Genomic DNA, 25,793 nt, shown 5'->3' with positions numbered 1-25,793 from the left:
TATACAACTAGAAATGGAGGATTTCTATACACAAGTATGGATGCTGCTTGGCAAATTTGCAGAAAAGGCGCAGCTTAACCTCGTTCACCCAAACACTGTACATGGCACTGAGCTCACAAGAGAGGTTGATGTAAAGGGGGCAAAGGCAGATAATATGGCCTACGCAGTGATTGCAGACACTGTTGACATAGCGGACTGTAAGCTGGAGCCCGTCAAGGAGAGCGTGTTACCTCCTATGGTCTCGTGGGCAGAGGCACTCCATGCAGGTGGTCATCTCCTGAGGAGTGCAGCGGCAGCGACTCTCTCTACACATGAAGCGGTGACCGAATCACTATACCAGCCCATACCAGTTCACTCATTCACTGCCCCACACGCGGATCCTACGACAGCTCTAACAACTCTGCACTATTCTCCACTACATGAGCGAGGGAAGCTGCGTTCCTCCATGTCACCAATTGCTCTGTCTTTGTGGTCCATCAAACTGGCACGGGGTCATGGACTTTGGACATACACTGTGACTTTGTTTGCAGCCTCCTGCTTTGGACCCTACCGTATCAAAGATGACAGTGGATGGCCATATCTGTGGGGACACACTAAAGTTGGAGTGAACTGTGCACCAGCGAATTGACAGCCCATACCTACCACAGCCTCACTATTTCTTATTTACCATTTTTTTGGACCGCTCTGAGTCTGAACATTTACCCCCCCCCCCCATTGTCTAATGGGACTGTTTGTCACGCTCCTATATATATTCTACTTGCTGCCGTTATACTATAGCCATAAGACCTTGAAGTAATCAGATATTACAGACAATAACTCTAATACTCAGCACAGTATTTACTGGATATCTTCTTTTTTATATTCTAACCACCTCACTAAGTACTCATTTGTTGTTTTCCATAAGTTTACTTTTTCTTGTTTTGTTTTTTGTTTGCACCAATATGCAATCTATGTACCCTTTATTTGTGTGTCACTCCAAACACTTCCTTTGGTATAACTGTACATGCTTATGTTGACATGATCTGGCACCATCTTATATAAGACATGTGGGTGTTAGGATTACTAGTATTAGATCATTGCTTCTTGTAGCTGCCTTAGATTTACTAATGTTGGTTAGAACCTTATTTTCTAGTTAATTTTCCCTGTATAGTCCCAAGCTGATAATTGTGTGGGATAAAGAGCTATTCACCAGACACAATCTTATTCTACTAGGGAATTCTAATAATGTTTCTAGGTAGGGCATTGTATACATATTTTTTGTAGTCATTTGCATACCTCAACAATACATATAGTTATAAATAATACCTAGGTTTGTAATAAGTGTGTTTTACATCGAGATCTGTTTGGAGCTCAGAATTATAGCTCATTTATTTTAGATAGATTTCTGTCAGCTAAAAAATACTTTCACCATAATATATTTTACTAGTAATATTTCTTTAGATACTTTAATATAGTTAGTCTCTTTTAGAATATCAGTTTAGACTTAATATATCAACAATTGTAAAGGTTTTTATTAATATGAGAAGATTGTTTCAATTAAAGGTACAGATGCGACTGTATGGGATTATACAATATGGGAGGCATATGCTCTGTGGGCATTTACTTTATGGTCTCTATACTCATGTACTAAACTTGTTTACATAATACTCATGGAGTATCTTATACATGATCATATTGTATTTAATGGGATGGATATAAATAAGGAAATATTGTGGATGGATATTTGGTACAATCCTATATAAGTTAATCTGGTGAGAGTACATGCACCGCTGGTCCTATATCCACTTTATGTATACAATGCTTTTCACAGATTTAAAGGTTAAAATTATATACTCACTTCTGATATCACTGACCTACCTTCCTACCTACTGAAAGTCTTGTCCCTATTTTATTCTGCACAAATTTTAGTGTTTAACTCATTTGAGCCTGTGTCATATTTGTAGTTGTCACTTCACATTATTTGAAAAGTATATTATTTATATATCTTAGGGGTCTGCCTTTTATTAGGTTGGTTTAGTGATATTAAACATAATCAACTTTGGCACAGAATCTTTGCTAGTTAAGATAGGTGAAAGATGACCATTTTATCATAGCAGTTATTTTGAATTATATTACACTTATTATATACTATATAATTGTACTACTGCCAATAGATTCTGTGTAGGAGGGTCTCCACACTGTTTTAAACAGGTGTGTCTCTCTGGGTATTCTATGTGACATTTAAATTGGTGTTGGTGCGGCCGTGTCTTCAGCGGCCGGGATGACATGGCTGGCACTACGAACAGTTGAACCCTATTATACCTACTATATCCTAGATGGATAGAATATTTACTCCCTCTAGCCCTTTATATATGAAGCTGCCCTCTGAGAATTATTCACAGTACCATATCCAGATAGACATACCATATAGCTGCTATAATTCGATGAGACATGTGTATATTTCTTTTCCATATACAAGCCCACTATGCGTATAGATTAACTCCCACCTAAATAATGCCTTATCACATGTTGTCCAAGTGGGACCTAGGTTCACGACATATCTGGTATATTACTCTTGCTACAACATGACTATACTTGTCATCTTACCTCTATCTTACCTCTATCCCTTCCCACCTAGAGATTATCTATTCTTATTCTGCTCTGATATGGGCGTGAATATATTACCCTATCTTTTGGAATTCCATACAATATATAAAAAATCCAAACACAGATCAATGCAGATATCTAGTTTTGTTTTAAATATGCACTTATCTTTATTTTAATTGCAATGGTTTGGACAGCAAGTTCAAGCTGATAGATTGGCTTGTATACTCAATGATGACAGTATTTATATCCCTGAGATATATAATATTACAGTTTGCTAAGCCTTCTTTCAACACATAACTCTCCCTAAATATTAATATCTGTAAGTAGGCTACCTATTTTTTAGACCGTTAAATTATTAGCACTGAGTTAAGTAATTATATTCTTCCGTTGAGCAGTTTTAAACACAGAGGAAATTTTTTGCTTGCTGGTGACCCCCACAGGTTGCTAGCATTTCATTCATGATACTCTCCACATAGACAGGTTGCTGAAACATGCTTATTTTTAGCCTTCAGGCTACAGTTTCCCATGTTCGTATATGAACGCACAATATTTCTCCCTCTGTTTGAGTAGGAACTATGTATCTTATCATAACCAAATTCGAGGTAGTAGTCATCGCATATAGTGGAGCAAAACTTCACCTCTAACCCTCATATCTCTAGTTTTGTATTGTTACTAGTCTGGGAGCATGGCATATGTAGCCCTACTGTGCTGGACAAACTACTGGTCTCATATGTAACCCATTCCTTTCTAACATTTCCTCGGAGTCTCAAATACCCATGTACTACTATATAAAGTAATATTGCTCTGTATGGCTATAGCCTGCTTATTTAATTCATATAACCTACTACATATATATACTCACCCCCCCCCCAACCTATAACGTGTCCCCTTGTTAAGGAGAACTAAATACGCGGCTATTCTTGCCTATGCCGCAATCCTTATTATAATTTTCAACATTACCTACAAATTGAATATGCTAAATAATTTTTCTCTCCTACCTTGAGTTAATATTTCAGTTAGGCCCAATAGTGGCCTATTGAGTTACAAGAAAAAGGTTTTAAGTTTATTTGGTATGCATAATATAAAGCATTATAAAAATGAGGTTTATCATTTGAGATCCATAAGTGGTCTCCTAGGTTTGAAAACACCTTTTTTTGCTCAAATATCTCTGCATATGTTAGAGGGTCCATGAGAGACCTACTATATCATTTAAAAGGTTCCTAGGTGACAGGCATTCCATTTATATAATGTTCACATGGTACATATACTATCAACCTTGTGTTTTTTTATAATCCAATTTTTGTTGTCGGTACTCCTTGTAAAACTGATATTTTATCTCATGTGACATAAGAATTTATTTATACAATGTTGTATGCCTTTAAATGAACTTCAAATAAAAAATTATTGTTAAAAAAAATATATATATATATTTATTTAGTGTTAGTGATGTGGGAGGCCAGAGGTTTAGGGGTTAGTAACTTCAGTATAGTGGCGGAGACATTGGGGGTGGCAGATTAGGGGTTAATAATTGTAATGTAGGTGGCGGCTATATCGGGAGTGGCAGATTAGGGGTTAATAGTTTTATTTCGGTGGCGACGATGTTAGGGACATCAGATTAGGGGTTAATAACATTATGTAGGTTGCAGCGATGTTAGGGGCAGCAGATTAGGGGTGTTTAGACCTGGGTTTTATGTTAGGGTGTTAGTTTTAAATGTAACTTTTTCTTTCCCCATAGACATCAATGGGGCTGCGTTACGGAGCTTTTGTTTCCATGATCGCAGGTCTTAGGCTTTTTTTTAGTCGACTCTCCCCATTGATGTCTATGGGGAAATTGTGCACAAAGGACGTCAAAACACTGCTTTTTATTTTGGGTGAGGTATGGCGATCAATGCAACCATATCGCCTGCACAAGCCGGGTTTTACAAAACCTGTAATAGCAGCGCTATAGGGAGGTTAAATACCGACGCTTTTATGGCAGTCATTCATTTCCCTATAGCGCTCAAAACTTGTAATCTAGTTGAGTAGAACTAATTAATTAGGTAAGAATATCAATCATCAAAACCTTATATACTGTAAAAATCTGCAAAATTATTTTCTTTTCTAACCCTAGAAGGTAAAAGAAAGCTTCACAGTTAATCTTCCACATGTGATGTTACTATGGGACCTATTTTTTATGGTGCGAGCTGACATGATCCGATATAGCGGATCATGTCCGCTGCACATCGATAAATGCCGACAGTATACACTCTTGGCATTTATCATTGCACCAGCAGTTCTTTTTGACTGCTGTTGCAATGCTGCCCCCTGCAGATTCCTGGCCAATCAGCCGCTAGCAATCAATCTGAACGTATTTGATTGCGTTGATTTCTGTTGATTTCTGTCCGCCACATTAGAGCAGGCGGACAGGTTATGGAGCAGTGGTCTTTAGACTGCTGCTTCATAACTTCTGTTTCTGGCAAACTTAAAGGCTCGCCAGAAACACGGGGCATCAAGCTCCGTACGGAGCTTGATAAATATGCCCCTATATGTGTATTACATGAAACCTCTGTAAGAATATTGCTTGCTATTCAAAAATCCATCCCATAACTCCTTAAGGCCCAGTCTATGTACAGCAGTGTTTCTACTGCAATCCACTAGTCCTACTTTGTTTAGGGAGACACTTTACACAGAAAAAGAAACTGCAACACCAACCCAAAGAGAACAACAGCAATAGGAACCTTGCAGAAGCTATAGAAGGTTTAGAGAAGCTGAAATCTTCTCCCCACAAAATAAATCTTTATAACAATAAGCATCTGAGGGATGTCAGCTGTGTAACTAGACCATAACTGGACCCTTAGAGGGAGAGGTGTCAATGACTTCTGAGAGGAGCCTGGGCATTGAGAGTATGGTTAGAGTCCAATAAAATGTGAGATGTAACGCAGAGATACAAGTAGCTCTATTGGTGGCTAAGGGGATGATGGCCATATTGTTGCAATAGAAAGATAATGCCATAGAACTCCCAGCTTTATAAATAAAAACAAACATTACAAGGTTTTTCAGAGTTACAATCTGTATTACCATATTCCAAATATGTATAACTAAAAATCTAGAAGAAAGTGTTTTATATAATAGAGGTGACCCAAAGATTTCCTAAAAGTTTTTCCTAAAGAAAAAAGAGATTCACACTCAACTGAGAAAGGACAAAAGATAAAATGTATGTACTTGTCTACAAGGCCAGTGCCACTGGAGTGCAGTCTCTTTTACCTGACTATGACTTCCACAGTGGACAAATATACTGTAGCATATTGGTCTGATTCTTCCAAAAGACAGTCCAGCCTGAAAATACCAGGCAATACTCCTCTGAACAAGGGAAAACAACAAACCCCAGATGTACGTTTCAGCCTCTATGAGCCTCATCAGTGAGGTCCAGTTGCATTTTCTAGGGTGAGCAAGGATCCCATGTCTGTTCCACTTTTACTTTTAGGGAGACCACATAGCAATTTGCATACACAAACAAATATAGAGATGCTCATAACTGAGACAGAACTAAAGATGGAAAAACATCTGTGCTTGTCCACAAGGCCAGTGCCACTCAAATTGTAGTTTATTTTAGCTCACTTTTCTTTACACAGTTATTACTTTAATCCAAGTAGAATGAATATTAATTCAGCTTTGACTGTTTCTCACACCTGCAGCACCAATGGTAATGAAGATGGATGCTAGCTAGGGGATAATAAATATGTATCTAAGGGCACAGACCACTGTTAAATATAAAAAAGGTATTTCTTGAAAAGGACATGTATAGGTTAAAATTTAATTATGACTATCATATTTACAAGTTTTTTTTGTCTCTGTTTTGATTATTACATTTGTAATTAAATGTGTCCCCCAGGATAATAACACTTAAATAAATAAATAAATAAATAAAAAATAAATAAAGAATATATAAATGAAATATGACATAGCACCAAACAAAATCAGATGATAAATTAAATCTGACTTTGCGAACATACTGCTTTTCATATTTAGTCATTCTCTATTTTTAAGCTAATATCCTTGTTATGCTAAATTATTAACTAATCACCTACATGTCTCTAAAAGCATCTGAAGATGTACTGTTTCTCATGTCTTAAGGCATGACATGGTCATATGTCATTATTTTCCCCCATGCACTCTCCAGGAAATTTTGGATCAAGATCAATTTGCCTTAACTCCAGATAATTTGTTATAAAAGTTGACTAGTTTTATAATCCTTGAACTATTTTCTGACTAGAGATTCTGATTGGAATCTGTTGTGACCACTTGCCACCTTGGTTTTTCTAAGGAATATTTACTATTGAGATTGTGACCTTTACTCACAAAGTAGATAAAACTAATGTTCCACTAAGAATTCTGAGGTAGTTTGTTTACAAGATCTTTACAATAATGTATCAATTAACAAGAGTTAGATGCATTTTAAAGAGCATAATCACTGAGGCACATACTGAATGTGACTGTATAACATTATATGAGGCAGTACAAAGCATTCAAGTTGCTATTTAGGTAATGCTGGTTAAAATGTTACACAATTTACAATGAATCAAGCAATTAAATGCAGCCTCAGGACTCACTTTCCATTGAGCCGTAATTAGGTTTGTGCAGGGTTGCATACTGATAAATTTGCTGTCGGGAGCAATTTAGTTTATCAACTGCTTCCGATGGTTAATACACTTTTGGTGGCTGTCAATACATTAAGAAAACTTACACCCAGCTTAACTAGGTGTAACAGAGGAAAAATTAGCTTTTTGAGGCCTATTTCCCATTGACATTTTAAATCTTGCAAATAATGTAAGTGTTTCCATGTAGAAAAAAATTGTAATATGTAATATATGTTGTTATCCCATGTTTAGGGATAGTTGCACTTATGTTTTTATGGAAATATCAGTATGTATTTATATATAGAAATATATGCATGCACATATCTACGAAATTCAAACTAGACCTGTGCTTAGGGCAGTGAGATTACAACTTGCTTTGACCTGTACTGATGTTATGCTCTTGATAAAGGCTTGTTTGCCAAAACGCGTTGAGCTATATTTGAGCTATATTTTAATAAACCCTCAAGCTGTATCTGAAGCCACCATTGTGATGTTTTTAATAAAAGGCTGATTTAAATTGATATCTTCTGAGTATAACCTGTGTGTGCGCCTACCATACTGCTTGAAACGTGCTACACCATTGTGAGCTTTTTATTTTGGAGGCGGAAGAAGCCAGGTTCTCAGAGGAAAAGAGTGACTATAGCCTCATGTATGATAAATAATGAATGCCTATTGCATTGTTGTTTTAATATGCTTAATAAACATGTGAGACATTTTCAACTGAGTTAATGCTCCTTGGACTGTGTGTTTCTTCTAGGAATAGCCAAATCTTACCTTTCCATGCTGGTCCTATTTGCATACTGCCCCCTTTTATCCTCAATGGACTATATTCAATAAAACCAGTTTTATTGTGTTTTATTGGGAATTGTATTGTTTTATTTATTTTTCTCCTCATTTTTTTATGCAAATACCTAATGTCCAGAAACTACTGCATGAAGAACTTCCCTACCAAAAGCCGCTTCAGAAGAAGCAAAAACATAAAAATTGTAGAATATGGTAAAGGTATGTAAAGAAGAACAAGCTGCTGGCTTGTACATTTGTTCAACAGAAGCTTTATTCTTAAAAGCCCAGGAAGTAGAAACGTATCAAGTAGAATGGGCAGCAATGTGTTTAGGATGAGACTGCCCCGCTTTCAGGTAAGCCTTGTGAATAAAAAGTTTCAGCCAAGAAGCGAAAGTATGGTTGTTGCTTTTTGACCCCTTTAAGAAGCAAAAAAAAAACAAAAAACTTGGATTGTATAAAATATTTAGTTGCCTGCAAATATGATTTTAAAGCTCTTACAACATCCAAATTATGAAGAAGTCACTCTATAGAATTCTTTGGATTAGAACAAAGAAATTGAACTACAATCTCCCGATTAATATTATCCAAATGCACCAACTTTGGCAAGAAATCAAATTTAGTCCTTAAAACCATCTTTTCCTGGTGAAAAAAAATATGAGGAGGCTCACAAATAAGAGTAGACAACTCAGAAACTCTTGCAGCAGAAAATATTGCTAAAAGAAAGAAAATTTTCCAAGAAAAAAGCTGATTATCCAAATTGTGCATAGGTTCAAAAGGAGAAACCTGCAAACATCTTAAAACCAAATTAAGGTTCCAAGGAGGAGAAATTTGCTTTATCACTGGCTTAATCCTGACTAAAACTCTGAATGTCAGGAATCTTAGCAATTTTCTTTAGTAGACGAAGAAGGCTTTTTTTAATGTTAATCCTTGTTCCAATTAGAAATTGATTTCCATTAGGATCTTGAAGGATTTTTGGTTCCTAGATTGACAAAAGTAAAAATAAAAATGTCAGTAGCCCTGTTCTTTCCCTTCGACTACTTGTCCTGAGGAAGAAAATCTCCCTTTCCTACAGTAACAATAGAAATAATGATGTCAAGACCAGGCCCAGACAAAATATTTCCCTGAAAAGGTAGAGTTAAAAGTTCCAGAATTAGAAAAACATGGCAGCTGACCATGTTTTCAACCACAAGACCCTGGATAAGAAACACATTGTGGGGTTAAGCTACTAAAAGCAACAAAACAATAATTGAGAAGATCTGCTAAGTGGGAGATGATGCTAAGCAGGGATGGGCCCATAGGCAATGCTGGTCTAATTACACAGATGAAGGGTTGCACTGCTGCGCTGGATGATGTACCAAGTTTTTGGTGACACTAAGTAGTGCAATACTACTGAAGAGTTTGCAGTGTTCACGCTGAAATAAACTGTATGGATGTAATGTTTATTTATGTAATGTTCCCAATCCCATGTTATTGCTCTAACTGATCCAGTCTTTTGCCATGCAGAAATGAAGAAGGCTGCCTAGCGTATATTTAAGATATGTACTAAATCCTTATATTTAAACATTTTGGATAGAGGCACATTTTGAATATTTATTTGTGTTCTCTTATTTTCTATATCATATATCATACATCTCTATATGATAGCAGGACACTCTCCTTTGAAATAGATATATTCCTCTTTAGCTGTAGGATAGCTCAAGATTTGTAGCTTGTTAGTATGTTACAAGGGGTCTCCATCTAGATCAATTTACCAAGCATTGTGATATATGTTACTCCTTCACTCCAGCCCCTGTAATTCTACTCAGTTTTCCCTATATTTATAATGATGTATAGTGGTTATAGTATTCCTTAATTTAGAGGTGTAAAATGATTAATTTGCAAACTGCTATAATTAGACTGTCTATTTTTATGATGGGAGCTATAAGTTAACCTTATTTACTCTATACGTCTGTATAGTATATCTGCAATATGTTATATTTCAAAATATATTTTCAAACTAAAGATGCTCCAGATTATCTAATTGTTTACTATATTTTCTTTAGATGTCTATTATATCAGATCCTAGAGTGGTCTCCTTAATTGTCAGTACAGGTATAATCTTCCTGGATATTCAGAAGGTCCAAGAGTGGGAGTAACCTTCTGAGAAGTTCAGATGTTTTCAGCTTAGATGATATATTATAAAAATATGAAATGATGAGATAAATGAGAAAGGGCAAAGACTCCTCTTTGTGCAGTATTATAAAAACAGTAGTAAAATGTATTATGAACAGTAGCACACTCACGCTTTCAAACCTCAACAGATATGAGGTATAGTAAAGGCATCAAAACATGTGTAGTCCCACAAGAGAGTCCAATAGGATATCCCAGTACAAACTCACACTGTTACCCAGATCGTCCCAGGCAGCATAAGAATGTCCAGCTGTAAAGTCTTGTCCTATGGCTCCAAACAGATGGGCAGACTATGATAATCTAAACCACCACAAAAAGAAAAAGCTGCACACCTTCTTTATGCTACACTGAACAGCTGAACCAGAAGCCAGGTTTCATGGGATCGGCTTGTTCTTTTTGTGGCGGTTTGGATTATTGTAGTCTGATTATCTGTTTGGAGCCATAAGACAAGTATTTACAGCTGGACATCCTTATGCTGCTTGGGACGATCTGGGTAACAGTGTGAGTTTGTACTCTTGGACTCTCTTGCAGGACTACACGTTTTGATGCCTTTACTATACCTCATATCTGAGGTTTGAAATTGTGAGTGTGCTACTGTTCATAATACATTTTACTACTGTTTTTATAATACTGCACTTAGAGGGAGTCTGCGCCCTTTCTTCTTTTTCTTATCATTTCAGCTCTATCCAGCACCCAGTGCTGTGTTTCAAGAGTAGCTGCAACTCTGGCCATTGATTTGACTACACAACGGCTGTCATATATGGTTAGATATCCTTTGTTGTATGGAACAATATTACAGGGCACTCGTGTATTGCTTACTTACTTTCTATTATTAAAATATGCATTTTTTATATAATTTTTCCTTAGACCATCTTCTACAAAAGATAAAAAATAGTTGAATAGAGGATTCCAGACTTCGCTACTGGTTAATTTACTTTTGATATAAGTAACTGGTTTTGATGTATGTACCATGTCAGCTGTGTTTCTTTTTGTTTTGTGATGTCTGTATGTTAATGCTTAAACCTCAATAAAATAATTTTTTTAAAAACTTACCAAACAAACAAATGAAAAGGAGAAAAAAATCCCTCTACAAAACAGTCAACTCTAACATATGTAATAGACAAATAAATAGAACAATACAATAGAAAATAACAACTAGACAACCTTTTCATCTTTATAAAAGCTACTGAGAGATTAAATACTTTAATCAGGCAGTAGAGTATTTATTAATTCAGCATAATGGGTCTAAGTGTAGATGAAAAATCCTGAACACACCTCTATAACATCCTGGAATGCTCACTTCCAGTCCCTCACGACACCTTTCTTTCTACCCAGTAAAACTACTTTATTACTATAACAAAACAGACATGAAAATATTCTACAATAACAAAAATTTAAATAAACCATTTTGCAAGTGTGTTGTGTTTTCATGTTAAAGGATTGTGTTTGATCTGTGAGACATCATGTATTGGCACTCTTATGCAACTATATATGTAGATGTAAGGAGCGGCCACTAAAGAAAATCTAGAAAATATAAGTGAAGTGATGTGCAATAAATTTACAAGGCCCCTCATCAATATTATGAGCATCTAGGGTTCTAGGCCATTAAAAAAACTAATGAACAAAATAATAAACAAATAACAACAACAACAGTAATAATAATAATAATAATAATAATAAAAAAATAAAAAAACGTACAGTTTAGATGAGTGTTATCAATCCTGTATAAACCCGAATTACTGTTTCATCACAGCTTTAATCTACAATATACAAATGCTGGAAAACAGTGACATTTTCATTTCAATTCAAGCACAAGTGAAAAATGAAGTGAATGATCTGAAAGACAGGTTGTATTTTGGGAACAGGGATATTAGGTGATTCCTATTGTTCCACTGATATTTTTGTCTTAAATCAGAACAGCTAAGACTGATATGTATATTCCACATAGAGCTTGGGTGTCCAAACCTTTTAATCATGACACATTACATTTTGCTAGGTTAGTGAAAAAAATGTATTAATATAAAGAAAGCATATATATTTCATATATTTTGTTTTTTTAACAAAATATTGGCTAGATTACGAGTTGTGCATTAGGGTAGAAAAGCAGCGTTAAGAGGTCCTAAGGCTGCTTTTTTACACCCGCTGGTATTACGAGTCTTGAAGGTTTAGGTGTACCGCACACTTCTTTGGCCTTACCGCAAAACAACTTACATAAACTTCGTAAAGTCTTTTTTCTATGGGACTTCCATAGCGCTGATATTATGAGTCTGTCCTGGGAGGCCAAAAAGTGAGCGATACACCCTACCCTGTCAACAGTCCTAACGCATTTAAAAGTCAGTAGTTAAGAGTTTTATGGTACAACTCCGTAGCATAAAACTCATAACTAAAGTGCTAAAAAGTACACTAACACCCATAAACTACCTATTAACCCCTAAACCAAGGCCCTCCCGCATCGCAAACACTATAATAAAAATTATAAACCCTAATCTGCCGCTCCGGACACCGCCACCACCTACATTATATTTATGAACCCCTAATCTCCTGCCCCCAACATCGCAGACACCTTCATTATATTTATTAACCGCTAATCTGCCGTCCCCAATGTCGCCGCAACCTACCTACACTTTTTAACCCCTAATCTGCCGCCCCCAACGTTACTGCCACTATAATAAACATATTAACCCCTAAACTGCCGCACTCACACCTCGCAAACATTAGTTAAATATTATTAACCCCTAATCCACCGCCCTAACATCACCGCCACTACCTACATTTATTAACCCCCAATCTGCCACCCCCAATGTTGCCGCCACACTAATAAAGTTATTAACCCCTAAACATAAATCTAACCCTAAATCTAACACCCCCTAACTTAAATATAATTTAAATAAATCTAAATAAAATTACTATCATTAACTAAATTATTCCTATTTAAAATGAAATACTTACCTATAAAATAAACCCTAAGCCAGCTACAATATAACTAATAGTTACATTGTAGCTATGTTAGGATTTATTTTTATTTTACAGGCAAGTTTGTATTTATTTTAACTAGGTAGAATAGTTACTAAATAGTTATTAACTATTTAATAACTACTTAGCTAAAATAAATACAAAAGTACCTGTAAAATAAAACCTAACCTAAGTTACAATAACACCTAACACTACACTATAATTAAATAAATTAACTAAATTAAATACAATTACCTAAATTAAATTAAAATAGCTAAAGTACAAAAAAACCCCACTAAATTACAGAAAATAATAAACAAATTACAGATATTTAAACTAATTACACCTAATCTAATAGCCCTATTAAAATAAAAAAAGCCCCCCAAAATAAAAAAAAACCCTAGCCTAAACTAAACTATCAATAGCCCTTAAAATGGCCTTTTGCGGGGCATTGCCCCAAAGTAATCAGCTATTTTACCTGTAAAAAAAATACAAACAACCACCCCAACAGTAAAACCGACCACCCACACATCCAACCCCTTAAATAAAATACTATCTAAAAAAACCTAAGCTCCCCATTGCCATGAAAAGGGCATTTGGATGGGTATTGCCCTTAAAAGGGCAGTTAGCTCTTTTGCTGCCCAAACCCTAACCTAAAAATTAAACCCATCCAATACACCCTTATAAAAACCTAACACTAACCCCCTGAAGATCGACTTACTGGGAGATGTCTTCATCCAAGCCGGGCCGAAGTCCTCACCAAAGACGGGAAAAGTCTTCATCCAAGCCGGGCAAAGTGATCCTCCAAACGAGCAGAAGTCTTCATCCAAGCCGGGCAGAAGTTGTCCTCCAGACGGTCAGAAGTCTTCTATCTTCATCCATCTGGCGCGGAGCGGCTCCATCTTCAAAACATCCGACGAGGAGCATCCTCTTCATCCGACGACTAAAGCTGAATGAAGGTACCTTTAAGTGACGTCATCTAAGATAGCGTCCCTTCGATTCCGATTGGCTGATAGAATTCTATCAGCCAATCGGAATTAAGGTCGAAAAAATCCTATTGGCTGATGCAATCAGCCAATAGGATTGAAGTTCAATCCTATTGGATGATCCAATCAGCCAATAGGATTGAGCTTGCACTCTATTGGCTGATTGGAACAGCCAAAAGAATGCGAGCTCAATCATATTGGCTGATTGGATCATCCAATAGGATTTGTTCTACCTTAATTCCGATTGCCTGATAGAATTCTATCAGCAAATCGGAATCTAAGGGACGCCATCTTGGATGACGTCACTTAAAGGTACCTTCATTCAGCTTTAGTCGTCGGATGAAGAGGATGCTCCGCGACGGATGTCTTGAAGATGGAGCCGCTCCGCACCGGATAGATGAAGATAGAAGATGCTGTCTGGATGAAGACTGCCCGTCTAGAGGACCACTTCTGCCTGGCTTGGATGAAGACATCTGCCCATCTGGAGGACCACTTCACTCGGCTTGGATGAAGACTTCTCCCAGCTTCGTTGAGGACTTCGGCCCGGCTTGGATGAAGACGTCTCCCGGCAAGTCAATCATCAGGGGGTTAATGTTAGGTTTTTAAGGGTGTATTGGGAGGGTTTTATTTTTAGGTTAGGGTTTGGGCGGCAAAAGAACTAACTGCCCTATTAAACGTAATGCCCATCCAAATGCCATTTTCAGGGCAATGGGGAGCTTAGTTTTTTTAGATAGTATGTTATTTAAGGGGTTGGTTGTGTAGGTGATGGGTTTTACTGTTGGGGGGGTTGTTTGCATTTTTTTTTACAGGTAAAAGAGCTGATTACTTTGGGGCAAACTATAATGTTTATTATAGTGTCGGCGACGTTGGGGGCGGCAGATTAGGGGTTAATAAATGTATATAGGTTGCTGCAACATTGGGGTGGCAGATTAGGGGTTAATAAATATAATGTAGGTGTCGGAGATGTTGGGGGCAGCAGATTAGGGGTTCATAACTATAATGTAGGTGTCGGCGGTGTCTGGAGCGGCAGATTAGGGGTTAATAATATAATGTAGGTGTTAGCGATGTCAGGGGCAGCAGATTAGGGGTTAATAAGTGTAAGATTAGGGTTGTTTAGACTTGGGGTTCATTTTAGGTTGTTAGGTGTAGACATAAATTTTATTTCCCCCTAGGAATCAATGGGGCTGCATTAGGGAGTTTTAAGCTGCTTTTTTGCAGGTGTTAGACTTTTTTTCAGCTTGCAATCCCCATTGATTCCTATGGGGAAATCGTGCATGAGCATGTTACACCAGCTCACCGCTGACTTAAGCAGCGCTGGTATTGGAGTGCGGTAATGAGCAAAATTTTGCTCAACGCTCACTTCTTGTCTTTTAACGACGGGTTTCTGAAAACACTTAATACCAGCGCTGCAGGTAAGTGAGCGGTGAGACAAAACTGCTCGTTAGCACCACACAGCCTCTAACGCAAAACTCATAATCTAGCCGTATGTGTTATAAGCCTACATGTATAAAACAAATATATAAATATTAACATCTGATCCAACCCAAAATTAGAGGAATGGAGCACTCTGTATGTTTTAAACAAAAAGAGATTAACGAGGAAAGTACCAAATTAAAAAATTGGCTGGGATGTGAGCCCAGGTTGGAAGATCCTGATATATAGAGAGCATAATCAGATAAACCAGAGAATAATATGTTTTATTATGGAATTTTTTTTTTTTTTTTTGCTTTTTTAAGTTCAAGCTTCATATGTTTTATTAACACAACTGCAGTAGTGTGATATGATGATTGATTTACTAGTTTAAAATGAACACTTCCTCTAATAATTTCTCTGCCAATTCAAAATTGCTACAAAAGCAAAATCAGATCTGGTAGTGAATCTCTGATTTACCATTATAGGGCTAAATTACAAGTGGTGGGCTATTTTGCGCTCCCTCTATAGCGTAAACTTTGCAAGACAGAGGCTTTTTGTGTGTCGGTAGCATGCGTGTTACAAGTTTAAAGAAAAAGTTTGCAAGATTACAAAATATAACAACAGGTTTAACCTCTTCTCTCCATAGAAGTCAATGGAGAGCAAAGAAGAATAAAAAACTAACACCTAATGCTAACCCGACAGGAGTTAGGAATAGTACACATTCCAATGTTCTTCACATACAGAAAAATTGACTTTTTATTGTAAATACATATTTCTATATATACCTAAACATCTATATCTACTCCTTTAGATATATAGATTTCTATTTTACATAAACATTCTCAGATGTAAATAGAAATATATATTTAATAATACAAAGTACATTATTTTCTATGTGAAGAGCAGAGGAATGTAAAATATGCGTTAATGCGCATCGGGGTTTGTGATTAGGTGTAACGCGATCTGGCTAGCGCGCAAGAATAATTGCTAACTTCAATGCACGTTATTGAAATATTTAATATAAAATATTAAAAACTATTAATAAACAATGAACTTTTTATTATTAAATATCTAATTCTATATATATATATCTGATAATGTTAATGTAAAATAAATATCTATAACTATATATCTATAGGAATAGATATATAGGTATAAATATATATAGATTTATATAGAAACATGTATTTACAATAAGAAGTACATTATCCTGTAAGTTAAAAACATTGGAATGTTAAATATGTACAGTTAATATACGGTAAAACACATAAATACTTAAATACATAGCTACACACATATGCACACACACACACTCACACATATATATATATATATATATATATATATATATATATATATATATATATATATATATATATATACATACATACATACACATATTTACTGTCTTTATATGCATATATATGTTAAAGTCTTTGGCAGCCCTTTTTTTTTCAAACACCTTATACCATAAATCTTTGAGCCCTTATAACTTTTAAATATGTTTTTGAATCATTTTAAGCAAATAGTGTTTATATGAGTGTAACAGTAAGTTTAAGTGTATTTCTGTTGTATTTAATGCAACTTTCTCCCCCCTATTCAAGCTCTCAAGTCACCTGATGAATATAAATCACGATTGCGCTCCAGCAAACGCGTTTACTTTTAACTCACAATGCTTCTGCTATTTCTGTCTTGTGCTAAAAGCCCATAAAAACACGATATTGATTGCACACAACAGCGTTTCAATAGTAATCTAGCCTCTAATTGCAAATAATATGCAAATGTATTGAATACTGCTGAAGGTGTAATTACATATTTCAGTAATTATCTTGTTACAATAAAAGTATACACATTTACAAATACTAATAAAAACGAACTATAGAAATAAAAACTAATTTACATTTAAAATAACTCAAACAACAATTCTAGTGTAAAAATAAAATGCTCTGCTTACCTAAATTAATGTGTATATGACCAGTGGCTGGAGAACAGGTGCCTGCTCCTGATTGGCTTAGCAAGTGCATTCTAATCACAAGTGCACAACTTTGACAACATATTTCACCTATTTGTGGGGTTAAACAAAAAGTAAAGGAACGCAGTTTATTTTTAAAAATGGTCTAAATAAAAGAGAGCACTTTATTTTTACACTGGAATGTACCTTTCAAACAAATAAAAAAAAATGGCTAACAACTTGTTTTTTGGTGACGTAGTGTGAAGAACACCACTCTTATCCATGTAAGGCTTTCACGTTCTGAATGATTCCTTGTTATATCTTACTTAGTATTGATCTTACAGGCATCCCTACCTATACTTTACCCAGTGTGGTCATTGAACAGTATAAAGGTTCAATAGGAAGATCAGCTCCTCATCCACTTTTTCTCAAAAGCAATTTGTATTATGGATTTATTTTAATAGTGTACAGTGGCAGTTGCTGTTTTTACTATTAAAAAACGGTTTGATTATCTGACCTTGCTTACTTTATCTTTTTAGGTTCTGTGCACAGGCTTTAAAACTAATCAATAGACGGGAATTCCTACACAGCATTATGTTGAAATCAATCTCAATTCAGACTTATTTATACTTCCCTTGCATGATTCAATCTCTTTTTTCCACCTAATTGTTTCTGCATTTTTTAATAAACTATTCCTGTTACAGAATAATGCATGCAGTTTTGCAAGTTCAATCATTTTAGAATTTCTTGGAGTAAATAGTAAAATTAACTTAAATCCTCCAGCAAAGTTGTTCTAAATTTGTATTCCATGGGAGTACAAACTGGAACTGGGTAATGACCTTTTTCTGTTCACTCACTACATAGCACAATAAATATTCATCATTCCTCCTTGCAGTTTTCACATTATTATTGTTCCTTGAGCCTCTGAATATACCATGTTCAAAATAGTATACAGGTTAAAAAAATATATAAATAAAGCAATAAATATGGAAATAAAATTCTACATTTACACAAAATCAGTGAAAATAGCTTAAAGAAATGTGTTTATGTTAAACATAATCAATTACAAACGTCTGTCATCAGATTTGATCTTAATCCCATGTGAAAGGTATGAAAAAAAAATAATCTTTTAAATTCTGTTTTATCCTAACACAGTCTTCGAGTAATAACGGTTACTCATAAAAAATGGCAATAGATTTTGTTCTTACTAAAACTAGTCACATAGTGGTGGTGATAATAAATACAAATTTAAACAGTGAACACACTGTTTGTATCACAACAGCCAATGTTATGGCCCTATCGAAAGCCAAAAACTATTTTGTACCTCAGTAGAATATTAATTATTATTAATATTAATAATAATTAGATAAGAATCACATTTGTATTATTTTAATTTTTGTTTTGTTTTTCATATTTTTCATTTTAATTTCTTATTTTTGTTTTTTACTATTTTTTTCTTGTCCTATGTGTTGATGTGTTTGTTTCCTACTAAATCATTTATTAATAAATAATAACTAAAAACAATTTCTGCAAAAAGGGTATCTGTCATTATAAAATGCATACAGAAAAAGAAGCGCAGTCTCAGGAACGAACACCAGCTCAATAACTTGTTAGCTTGTTCTATGGCGATTTTACTACCTGTGTGCAGCTTCTTTTAGCCCAATAATGCTTTTCACAGAGAAGAATTGGCATTATTATTCATGATCATCACTTAGGGGCCTGGTATGAAAATAAATCACTCACTACTCAGTGGAAGATAATTTAGTTAGTTACACAATAGTCCTAGAATTAGTAAGGCTCTTAGCAATTAATGGCCAACACATATCATTCAAAGAGTTGAATATGTTGGTCTTTAAAAAGCCACATAGTAATTTTAACCTATATACTAGACCCACAACAAAATCTCTGTTGCAATTTACACATTTACAAGAATGTCAACAAATGGAGAATAGGGAACCGAGAAGTGCACTGTATGATAAAATACAGGATGTATGTTTTCTGGCGCATAGAATGAGGATTACAGGGGGGGACCTACCTACCTCAATCTTATGCAAAGCTCAAGTGAGAAGCCCCTTGATGTGTGGAACATAGATTCAGATTTTTTTTTTAACACTTTACATTTTAAATAACAAATCAACTCTTAACAATGCACTGGATTAAAGGTACACTTAATTAAAAAATGTTCTATCATCCATATGAAAATGCATAATTTAAACATGTTAAATTATATATACTTTTTTTTTTTACTTTTCACATGGTACATATAAATAATAAGCTATTAAAATTTAAACTGAAACAAATACATTTGGGTCTTGTCCCTTCGTATGCTAGTTTCAACCCACGGGCCTCTATTTATCAAGGTCTGGAGGACCTGATCCGACAGTGCGGATCAGGTCCGCCAGACCTTGCTGAATACGGAGAGCAATACACTCTCCGTATTCAGCATTGCACCAGCAGCTCACAAGAGCTGCTGGTGCAATGCCGCCCCCCTGCAGACTCGCGGACAATGGGCCGCTAGCAGGGGGTGTCAATCAACCTGATCGTACTCGATCGGATTGATTTCTGGCGATGTCTGTCCACCTGCTCAGAGCAGGCGGACAGGTTATGGAGCAGCAGTCTTTATGACCGCTGCTTCATAACTGCTGTTTCTGGCGAGTCTGAAGACTCACCAGAAACACGGGCCATCAAGCACCTTTCCGAGCTTGATAGATAGGCACCATAGCCTCACAAAACTTGCAGGGAGATTCAAACTCTTGTTCCAATTATGTGCTAGGTTACAAGTCAAGTGCAAAAACGCTGTATGGAGCTAAAGCATCACTGGAATGCAATCCATACTGCTTGTATTTTGCACTGGCATGGTTAATATTTATTGTGCGTGTGTTAGTATAGTGGGTGCCTTTTTCAGGTGTGATAGAGCAGGCGCATAATTTCACTCAGATAATAGATTTCTTTCAAGGACTGCAATAACATTTATGTTGGATAGTGCTCAAGAGCAAAGCTGATAGAGTGCAAAAATTGCTTTCAAGTTGTGGATGTTATTTGTTATACAGCTTCTCTGTTTCTGAATGAAAAATAGTATGTGGTAACAGTTGGTTTTCAAAAGCACTAAAAGAGTAGGGGATAAAATTATATAGTTAAAAATTTTAAGCAAGAAACTTGTAATACCTGACTGTGCATTAATAATTATGCAAGGCCAAGCACAAGCTCCACTTATAATTTAGGCCACAATGTATAACCTCAGACTGCAAAGCCCTGTAACCCCTTACTGCAGCTTAAGACCTCAGGTGAGATGCATAGCACTGCACCTTTCTTTACATCAGCTATATACCTACAGCTTTAATATCAGATTCCTGCACTGTCTTACACTAGCAATACATCTATCATTTCAGATAAGATGCATGACAACCCCTTATGTCACTTATCAGCCATTTACCTCAGGCAATATGCATTGTTCTTCACCACTTTATATAATGTATACGTTTAGGCCCTCAGATAAGATGCATGACCCTTTGCCCCAATATGCCTCTACATTCCTTTACCTTGATATTTTACTTGTGCTTTTATTGCTGTTTGCCTGCTTCTAATATCTACTGCAAACTAGGGCTGTAAACCTGGCACCTTTGCTGCAGACCGTCACCTAGCATGCTGTCTAAGCTTGCTAATAGTACCTCATATGAGGACAGAAAGAAGAGGGAATAAAAGGGAGGAGAGATCTCTATACCTGGCGTTGGCATAACAGCTATTGGCATAGAAAGATTAATTGTCATTGATAAACCAAGAGTCTAATTCCGCATGTAATGTGTTTAGTAAAGAATAGACATGAACATTTGGCTTTGGAGAAATTAGTATTCATCTGAATTTATACTGATTCAGTTATTAACTTTAAAAATGAATCACCAAATAAAATAGTGAACAAAACAAATGAAGAACAAACAAATATGTTGTTCATTTGTTTTTGGGTAGTTGTCATGCAAAGTGGAGGGAAAAGGAGAATGAAGCTGTTTGGCTAATCAGCATCTTCATTTGCAATGGGTCTGACCATTTATGTGTCTTATGTCCCCTCCTACCATGGAATTACTAATTAATGAAGTTAGGGATAACCAGTCAGGCACAAATGTTAATTTTAGTCATACAGGCTTGAAGGCTCAAACCCTAATCTAGCATAGAAAAGTGGAAGACTAGGGGAAGGGCTGCCAATTTAAATCACTTTGACTAGAGCTATTGGTACAGTTGTGTGCTCAAGGATTGTTACAGTTATTCAACATCTTGTTTGCTCTCCTCAAAGAATATTTTGCCAAATTCCAATATGGAACTTATTAGACTTGCTCCCAAATTTATACACATTTTGAAGGGTCAATTAACATTTACTTTATCTATGCAAGGATGAAGGGGCAAAGCTACATAGAACGCTGTAGCAACTTTAAAAAAGTGACATCTGGGGATGTTAAAATTAGTTGTATATTTTGCTTCCCATTGGAAATAGTGGGAACAAATTGAAATAATCAACACATTTCTTTAATGAATATTCTGATTAAACAAATGACTGCACAAACAACATTTTGCAGATCCAAACTTTGGGAAAAATCAGAAATGTATTTTATTTGACTAAACAAATTTTCTTGTATATAGAAAACTGAAAAATAAGTGATCAAGCATCCACATATTATAAGGGGAATAGTATATTTAGTGAACAAGTTCAAGTCAACAAGCAGACGGCATTATTATTTTTTAATAGTAATCTGTAAGAGCTCAGATTGAAATGTTTTAAAAACTTACAAAAAGATTAATAGCTCATTTTGCAAAGGATTTAAGGACAAACAAATAGAAAGGGGAAATTATTTGCACATAGCTTTTGCTTCTAAACAAATTTCACTTGTGTTTATAATTGACTGACTGTATACCCACAATTCTTCATAAATCTTTTGCTAGTTTTTAATTTCCTAAGCAATAAACACACAGGAGTAGTCCTGTGTGTTTATTGCTTAGGAAATTAAAAACTAGCAAAAGATTTATGAAGAATTGTGGGCATATATCACATCCAAGGCAACTCTTCTCCCAAAAAGACGTATATATTCATTGTGTGGTACTTTGCCTCTCTTACCACACAATGTATATATACGTCTGAGCTTCAGGAAGCTCCAGAAGTGTCGGCTGTTAAGTTACAGCTGAGAGCTGGAGTTTCTGAGTTCCAAGCATCTGCCTACATATGGAACTGGAGCATGGTCCGGTTCCATATGAGGGCAGATTCCAGATCATTACAGATGCTGACACTGATATTTTGCTTGTACCGGCGGGAGGTGCAGGAGGGAATCCAAGAGGCTGGTGGGAATTCCAGCAGCGAAGGAGGGAGGCAGAGAAAGGGGGATGTCCCTAAATAAAAAATTAAATAAATAAAGGGTGAGGGAGGTATGGGGACTCAGTGCACTACACTACAGAAAACAGGTTGGGTGGGGGGTTGCAAAAAGGGGGGAGGTGAGCTACTACATTACAGAAATCAGAATTTTATTTTAAATATTTAAAAAGGAAAATAATAAACTGTGTTTTATAGGTACTGGCAGACAGCTGCCAGTAACTAAGATGTTGGGAACTAGTTAGAGGGGGGAGAGTTAGAGACCTGTTTTGGGGATCATGGAGGTTGGAGGGTAATTGGGGATCCTACACTGCAGAAAATATATAAAAATATATAAAGAAAATCATTTTAATTTAAAAATAATGCCTTACATTTTCACATTGGCAGACTGTCTGCCGGTAAGTAAGATAAGGGTGACCAGTGGCGGGTGAGGGAGGGAAGAGAGCTGTTTGGGAGGGATCAGGTGGGGATAAGGGGGTTGAATGTGTCAGGTGGGAGAGTAATCTCTACACTAAAGTCTAAAATTAACCTTACAAGCTACCTAATTCACACCCTCACTGCTGGGAATAATAGAAGCGTGGTTCACAGCTGCAATTAGCGACCTTATAATTACCAAAAAGCAATGGCAAAACCAAATATGTCTTCTATTTCTAAACAAAGGGGATCCCAGAAAAGCTTTTACAACCATTTGTGACATTATATTACACAAGTGGTATGTAAATAATTTCAGTGAGAAACCCAAAGTTTGTGAAAAATTTAAAGATTTTTTTTTTTTTTAAATATATATATATATATTTTTGACAGGTAAATAAAAAAAAAAACAAGGCTCTATTTCTGTTTAAATGGAGTGATAGCAAAAATGATAAATATTCTCCGGTATTTTGGGCAAGTTCTTCTCTGAAAGTCTCGGTAGTGAAGGTATTAAAGTCAACACAGAATCTACCAAAACTTACAAAGTGATTTACAGTTCATGCCAAATAACTGCAACCAAATAGTGAACAAAAATATATCTTTTGCTGTACCAATATTAAATAATGAAAAGATCACAGGTTAAAAAATCATATTTACCTGCTGCAGTAGATTTAAGGTGTGCTTTATGATTGAGGCCATCTGGATTTCAAAATAATGATTGGTCTGTTGGATCTTGAGATTTTTTTAATGCTCTGACATTGATGTCAATTCTTTTTTTAATTTTCAAGGATATATCTGGGATAACAGATTGTGAGAAAATAATAATAGTTATATGGTATAAAAGAGTAAAATTTTATAAGCTCAGACTCACCAAAAGAACAATAGAAATGTTTTAATCTGCTATGTAGAAATACAATAGAAGTTACATTTTGATACAAATATTTGGGGATTTTAGCAAATTAGCTGTCTATTAGTGTTTTCAAATGTCTTTCTTCTTGTACATATTAATGTCAAAATCTGTTGTTTTGGATGAACAAGAAAAAAAATCTATATTCAAACATCAGATCAAGGCTAAAATTTTCTTTTTAAGTAGCTAAATGATTACAGAAAGGAATCACATTTTCATAATGCCTCAGTTCAGAGTTTAAAAATCTAGATTATTTTGCAATGGAGCCTTGCAAATATAACTATGAAAAGCAAATCAATAAAATGTCTATTCCTATCTATTCACTGGGGACCTCAGCTGCACAGCCGTACAAAAATCAATGCAACAAATTATTACAATTTCCAGGCACCCACTAGAAGCCATGGACAAGTATTTCAGAAGCAAAAGACTTGTGCTCTGTATCTTGTTATATTCTCTGTGCAGTGTATTCCTCATTAAGATACAACTCACTATAATGAAATTCACATACCTAATTTAATTTGAGAATATCTTACAATGTGAGATATATTTTTTTATAAATAATTAAGCATTAAAAAAATTTGTGTGTAAAACACAAAATTATTAATCAAAGAATTCTTCATAATAATTTGAATTATGGCCAATTATTTGCCGTTAAGGCCAAATTATATTATTGTGTATGGATTAATAAATATTAAATAAATTATGTATTTTAGTGATCATGTCTTATTTTTGTATATAATACTAAATAAAATGAAGATAAATGCAGTCGTTTAAAATATTATTTATCAATTACCTGTGTTAAAAAATATTTTCTTAGTAAGCTGCTACATTAAACTGTTTGAATATACTTTTGTCACAAATGTAATATTAATTTCTTACTTTCCTCTGCCAATAAAATTCATAGTTTTGGAAAAGTGTTTATTCAAATTAACTAATTCATGCATACTAAAAAACAAACAAACAAACATAAATATAGTAATAATACAAAACATATGGCATTGACTCTAAATATAGTAATAAAGGAATATCACTATTCACATAGTAAGAGGTGACTGTTAGTTTTCAGATATTGTTAGATGTTGTAGGGCATATTATAACTGCTTTCTAAAACATAAGTATTATATTTATTTTACTGGAGATAAATTGCCTATTGCACAACAACACTGAACAGATATTATGACTATAGCCATATTCCTCTCTTTGAATTAAATTATGTAAATCTATTATCTGCACTTAATATTAGATAACTAATACTCCAAAAGTTATAAAGACTTAAAAAAAGAAATCTAACACTTTCTTAAGTCAGAACATGCCCATGTGTTTATGCATGTGGGTGCGTGCATTTTTTATATGTTTATATTTAATACAGAAGTGGTAATATTTCACTATAGTTTAATAGTTTACCACTAAGTTTTAAAAGTCACTAGTTCATTCAATGTTAGATATAGGAAAATATCTAGTTACTTGTTTGTCCAACTCAATTTATTACTAGTCCAAGACTAGTGGAAATTTCATGGGCTGGAAAAATGCACTAGTCACAAACTAGTAATAAATTACAGAAGCTGAGAAAGAAATTACATTTTTACCTACTTGTAACATTGAGTGTACTAGCAACATTTTTAAATAACAGCATTACAATATTTATATATACACACGTTCTTTAGGTGAC

At 35.1% G+C, this 25,793-nt stretch overlaps 1 long non-coding RNA gene across 1 annotated transcript in view; it reads right to left on the bottom strand.

The window, feature by feature from the left end:
• The window catches only part of LOC128659567 (uncharacterized), a 30,107-nt gene extending 6,145 nt beyond the window's left edge, over window positions 1-23,962 (bottom strand). Inside the window, exon 1 of the long non-coding RNA XR_008402428.1 lies at window positions 23,875-23,962. This is a non-coding gene — a long non-coding RNA (uncharacterized LOC128659567). The remainder of the gene's footprint in view (window positions 1-23,874) is intronic.
• Between the last annotated feature and the right edge of the window lie 1,831 nt (window positions 23,963-25,793).

Source organism: Bombina bombina, chromosome 5, assembly GCF_027579735.1.
Source record: "Bombina bombina isolate aBomBom1 chromosome 5, aBomBom1.pri, whole genome shotgun sequence".
NCBI classification, from domain to species: domain Eukaryota; kingdom Metazoa; phylum Chordata; class Amphibia; order Anura; family Bombinatoridae; genus Bombina; species Bombina bombina.
Note: the sequence above shows the minus strand (reverse complement) of the source record. Positions and strands in the feature narration are given on the sequence as shown.